This window comes from Dipteris shenzhenensis, chromosome 22, assembly GCF_047967505.1.
Source record: "Dipteris shenzhenensis isolate YYH24624 ecotype China chromosome 22, Dip_SZ_1.0, whole genome shotgun sequence".
NCBI lineage: Eukaryota > Viridiplantae > Streptophyta > Polypodiopsida > Gleicheniales > Dipteridaceae > Dipteris > Dipteris shenzhenensis.
The window spans coordinates 43,368,381-43,375,123 of NC_141617.1; positions in this window are offsets into that span (position 1 = coordinate 43,368,381).

A 6,743-nucleotide genomic window follows, 5' to 3' on the forward strand; every position below is an offset into this window, starting at 1 on the left:
TTGAATCATATCAAAAAGTTTCAGCAACATTAAAGAAGCGTAAGAGTGGGGAAGATAGTGGGGAAGGAACAAAGAAAGGTAAATCGACTATGGTTCAAGCACCAGGTGGTAGCAGAGAAGGGGCAAAGAAAGGAAAGCTAACTATAGTTGATGTACCACAAGAAGGAACACCTCCAGAGGGTATGGTAGCAGTTGTGGAAAGAAGCAGTGGTAGTGAATTGGAGCCAAGTGGAAAGGTCATAGGAAAAAAAGGGCAAAAGAAACCATCAGGCTTGGTGGAATATGAAAAATACTACCCATTCGGGTTGCATGCAATATTTTCAATTCCAGTTGCAAGATGTCAAAAAGCTCCTCCAAGCTATGTATATAGAGGGTTGAACAAAGAGCATGTGGAAAAGCTTGCTGCAGACTTCGGTTATAACTCTAGGCCTCCTGCTGCTGTAGCGGATTTAATGCCTTTTAATCCTGAAACAAAGCAGCCCCTGGAAAGGGTAGATAAAAAGGATTTAACCAAGTGCCACTACTGGATACTATCTGGACAACATTCAATATATGCTGCTAAAATATTCACATCTAATGATGATAACAGCACGGCCCAAAGAAAGAACTACTACCGCACCCGCCAAGCGAGGATTGTAGTGAATTGTCCCGCACGCTTTTGTGTGGAGATATCAAAGATGGCAAACCTGGAGTCTCAAAATATCTTGAGACAATCTCCATACATTGATATACTTAAGCAGGTGAGGGGACAATGGATTCTCTTTAACAGACCCAAGAAAGCACAACAAGGGCTTGCAAAAGGACATCCAGATCGTGAGAATTGGGATGTAAGTACAGATTTTAATTATGAATCATTTTTTACAAGTCGGTTTTCTTAATTATTGCATTCTAATGGATGCATATATTTTGCAGGCTTTCATTGACACTGGCAAGGTAACATTGGGCAATAGCTTTGCCACGAAGGATGTACATATGATAATCACAAGCGATGCCATTTATGATGGTTGGATCTCCATCCTTGAGGATTACATTGCAGGCAAATATTCACAAGATGGAAAATGCCGTAGGCAACCCACAGTCTCAATGTTTAGATGCTTGCGTGGATTGAGTGATGATCAAATTGGTCAAATTCAAAATGACATTAAGGAAGGTAGAGTAGTCATAGCTAAAACAAAGACTGATGCCATGATTCTTGATATTGAAGGACGAGCTATGCAAATCAAGAGAGATGCTGCACTACAAGAAGAACTTTATATGTTTATATCGGCAGAACGGCCTTCTTTAATGTTAAAAAATTGGGATGAGTGCAGATTACATTTTAAAATTACTCCAGAATTGTATCATCGGATTCGTGGTTGCTCTGACTCATGGTTAAAAGTGAAGCTTCAACAGGGCAAGGAAACTCCACCATTGCCTGATGCTGCAAAGGGGTATCTAAGGTGGATTATGGGACAAAGTGAAGGTGCAAGTCATGGACCGAATTCCACCCGGCCTTGGAGGTTCTACACAGTCGGTTCAAACATGGAGGGAATGGAATTTATACATAATGTGTACCAAGAGCCAATGGCAATAGGGGTTGCCTTTTTGGATGTAATGTATGGACCAAGCAGAAGTAGAAATTGGAATGAGGATCGCTTTGAGTGTTTGTTGAAAAGCTTGATGACAATTGCTTCTCCCCCAGTGCAATTCCTTCTTGTGGTGTTCTTGACCATGGATCATGTATCATGTTTGAAGAATGCATTAAATAAGACATGCGGGCAATATAAAATACACTTCGGTTGCCTTAATTTTGAAACTACGGATATATTTATCACTGGATCTATGGATGGCTTAATTGCCTGTGTACTGGTAAGCAAGGAAAAGCATTTCAACGATATTGAGCGCTATACCAATGCACAATGTAAGCCATCAATATATGTTGCAGATGAAAAATATGAAAAATCAAGTGGTGCAGAAGAATCAGGTGATGAGGATGATGATGACGAGGAGGATGATGATGAATTTGACATTGAATTATCCTTGAAAAGAAAACGTTCAAGTATCATGAAAGACATGATCACGGGTTTCTGTCGAGAAGATGAGTATGTATTGGACTTGTTCTCTGAGGGGCTTGCTGCAATAGAGTCTCTTTCTTGTAAGAGGCGTGTTGTTTCAGTTGTTGAGACTTATGAGGAGTTGGCAAAGGTTGAAAGTATATGTTGCACGTATGCTTACAGTAATCATGAAATTCGACAATGGGCTGGCTTGCAAGAACCAATATTGGCAATAGAGGGGGTATCAAAAGAAGATGATACAATTGAAGGTGGAGGTGATAAAGAAATTGATACCATACCAGGACAAAAAGAGCTTCAACCCTTCAATGAAGAGCAGCGTGAGCATTTACAAAAACATGCTTCAAAGTTTTGGGAAACAGAAGAGGAAGAAACAGGTCCTTGAAATTGTCCTTTTATATGGTGTTCGTGTTTTCCATATGTTATCTTGCTATATTATCCATATGATGTATTAATTTTGTTCCAAAGATCTTTTAATATTACTTGGAAATTCATTCTATCTCATTGCCATAATTCAAACATTCATATGTATTCTTGAATATGTTTAATTTTCTATATTTCATGAAAAGATGTGTTTGCATGTTGTAATACCTTTGGAGTGTGATACACATCCAAATTTATTTATGAGTTCATAAATGTTAAAGAGTGTGTTGAGTCTTGATCATGATGAATGAATTAGTGTAAATTGTTGTTTCTATCCTTATTCACTTCATATGAATGCTCAAATATGTTTTGGCCGCTTGGCCAAATCTTTTCTTAGTGGGAACACTCGGGCAATGCTAGATAATGTTGGACTCCACTCTATCTATTATGCAAAGGTTTTTGGCATTGTAAGGATATGTAGTTTTGGGGATTAAAATAACTTGAAAGGGTATAGATTCAACAACTTTAGGGGGTATACTAAGCATATGAACATGAATGCTTTCTTTTTTTTAGTATTCCAATTTTGTTTTGAAAAAGAAAAACATGAATGCTTTCACACAAACAAATTGCATTGAGAGCACACAACCTAAAGTTTGACAATTTGGTTTTCCATCTCAATATTCAGTTTGTTTCTACTTATGAATTTCATTTCCTTGTTTATGAACAGATATTGGCCATCTCAATTTCACATCGCTAGAAGAATTGCCTGTACATGTGACACCTGATCCAATGATTCATTATGTACCTAATTTGAACATTAGCATGCAAGTTCCAAGCTCAACATGGTTGATTGAAAATGTTGAGGATGCAATGTCTGCAGTTAATGTTCCATTGACAAATGTGAATGCAAGCTTAGAAGGTAAAGGAGAAGATGCAATGTCATTGTATGAAGCCAAGGTGCAGGAAGAAATCTTAAAAGGTAAAGGAGAAGACATAATGTCACCCTCAGAAATAATGTCAAAAGAGGTGATAACAAAAATAAGACTAGCGGTGATAATAGATTTGAAAGGGTTATTGCTCGAGCGTTGTTTTTCAAAGTCAAATAAACATATGAGCTTGCACAATGGGAAGCATTGGCTTGTTCTCCGTCCTGGGTGTTTAGAGTTTCTACAATGGTTGCTCGATCACTATCATGTTGGCATTTGGTCCACTGCAGGAGAAAAGGGCATGATGCAACACATGCTAGACACTTTGGAGCATCATGTTAACAGAAAGTTACATTTCTTCATGGTTTGGGGTGCGATGGCATGCCACAAGCATACAAAGAGTAGAATCATTCGACCAGACAGGATGAATGTGGAAGCGGAGTTTAAACCATTAATGAGAGTGTGGTGTTGTTTTAAAGAGGAATGCAAACCAGCAAGAACAGTGTTCATTGATGTTTCGCCTTACACGGGTTGTGTTAATCCAGCAGAAAATTGCATTTTCCCTACAAAATTTGATATAGATTGTGGTGATTCTATTTTGCTTCATGAGTTATTACCGTACCTACAGATGCTAGATGATGCAGTAGATGTGCGCAGTGCCATCTCTTCTAACAGATTTGGTCAAGCTCCGATTATCGAAGGGCATGATATGTTCTATTATTTTCAACCAGTGATCCTTGAATTCAAAGAAAAAAACAAAGAAGTTCTCGAAAGGATGAATGTCGAATCTCATATGTCTACTCGTAGTTCAAAAAAAGACATAGAGAAAGGTATTACTTCACCTATAACCAAAACTAGAGTGAGAGGGACTTGTCCTACTACAAGAAGTATGGTGCATGCTCAACATGTTACATTGAATGAAGAGGAAGAATGCATGCTAGGAAAAATTGCCAAAATGGGGCCATTGAAAGATAGTGAGGCAAAACGCTTTGCTATGGTTCTTGGATGCAAGGAAAGGGGAATCACTGCTGATGCTGCAAGGGCATTCTTAGCCAACTTGATTCAATTTTATTGCATAGACAACCCTTAGGGAATGTGAGTGATCTTGTTAATTAGAGTTGTAGACACAAATGCTCAACTAAAACATTTGTACCTACATTCTAATTTATATTTGGACACTATTTGGTTAGATTTGATTAGCAAAACATTATGTTTCAATTTGTTTTATGAAAGAATTAATAGACATTTAGTCAGTACCTTGTCCAAAAAATGCTATGTGCTTTGTGATGTGAGTTTGTATTCCTCCACTAAAAGAATGATTCTTTGATTTTAAACATATGATAGGTGTTGCAGATTGTCCTGAAAAGTTGAAGAGCTATCTTATTACAAATTTTGATCCTGCATCCAATGGCTTATGGAAACATAAATTGCCCATACCCATTGAGCGCGTGTTCGAAATGGATGGCATCCATTATGAAGTAAAGAAATCAACAATACCTGGGGCAGGATATGGTCTTTTTGTACATAAAAGCATCAAGAAAAAACAAGATTTGATGGTATATAATGGTCCAAAGTATGATTATGATACTTGGAGATCTCTCCTCAAGTTTTTCCCAAGGATGAAGACTTATGGAATGTTTGAAGATCCATTCATTGAGCCATTGACAGATGTGAAATGTATTGTGGGAGATGTATTGTATGGAAACATTGCTGGATATATAAATAGCTCAATGTATTATAAAGAAAGAACAAATGTTATATTTGTATACATCTCGGAGATGAGCTACTTTGTGAATATGAATACTAGTATGGAATTGTTAATGATTATGTTAAACGATGTGGTGCAAAATTGGCTAATGTGTCAATGGTTTTGATTATAGCTCTATTGTGATGGAGAGTTTCATGAGCTCTATTGTGATAGAACGGTGTTTTTGAACACCACATTTATATGATGGATGTCAAAGCTCTACCATAATCCTATTGCATATGTCAATACTGCAATTTATCAACATAGAAACATATGCATTTGACATTAATTTGATACATCTTATATACCAAATAAAAATTAACAGTTGTTGCAAGTTTAATTTTGTTTTTGAAGACCACAGTTATATGATGGATGTTAAAGATCTATAACAATCCTATTGCATATATCAATACTGCAATTTAATTTACTCCAATGAATCTTCCTAACGCAACATCTATAAATTGGCTTTTGTTTGTGGTTTTGATGCATACAAACAACAAAAATCTTTCTTTCACTAGCAAATCAACAAATTTTTTGGCCATGGAGCCATGTTCACATCTATTAAGGCCTTTTGCCATAGCAACATATGGAAGATTTTTGCTTGGGTTTAATTGGGAAAGTATTGTGCATGGTCCTCAATGGAGCTAATGTTTCAATAAAAAACATCAAATTTTACTTTTGAAGTGACTATATTTTATTTCGTGGGAATTGGGATTTTCCCAAATTCTCTAATATAGTGTTACTCCTTAATAAAAGGAAAGGAGAGGAGAAGAGAAGAGAAAGAGAAAGAGAAGGAGAAGAAGAGTAAGGGTGTAGGTGGCCACGCGGTATGTTATAGAATTTTTTGAAAACACGAAGAGACCACGGGCCCCAACCAGAAGATGCGAGACACACGGTGCACAGAGACCATGAGCCGTGACCAGAAGATGCAACACGCATGGCGCATAGAGACCGTGACGAGAAGACACGTGGCGTGGTGCGTAGAAGGTGCAACCAAAAGATGCATAGTGGTACGCACAGGAATCTGGAACTCGTGTGAATGTGCTCGCAACCAAAAGACGCGCAGGAACTGCACGCAGAAACAGAGAAGTTTTGCAACCACAAGGACGGACAACTGGGAGCAGATGTCACAGATTGGAAGCACGAGAATAGAGAACCGCACGTAGAAGATGCCACAAAACTGCACACAGTCGTAGAAGTAACAGATGTCGATAGACGGATTGTATGCCACTAGTCATGGAGACTTCGTATCCTAGCAGCCACACCAATTCTATTAACTAGAAAAGAAATCAAGGCATGAGCTTTGATGCTAGGCATGGCGACGCTCGAGGGCCATAGAGGAAAAGGGAATTTTGGGCCTCCAAAATGCAATGGAACAAACGGTTTGAAAATCGTGGTCCCAATCACCGGGTCCAACACACGGACCAAAAAATGCTTTTGCAAATAGGCCTATTTGTAAACACCACCGGGGCATGAATGATGAGCAACATAGAAGTCTTAGGACCTCTTGAGTCTATCAAAACTGATAGATCTATGAATGGTTGCTTCAAACTTGAGTTCCAACACATTGGCAAAAAAATGTTAAAGTGGAGACAGTGAGTCAAAAATCCAACAAAATGATGCCAAATTCAAGAATGAAGGTGTTTTTGAAAGCGT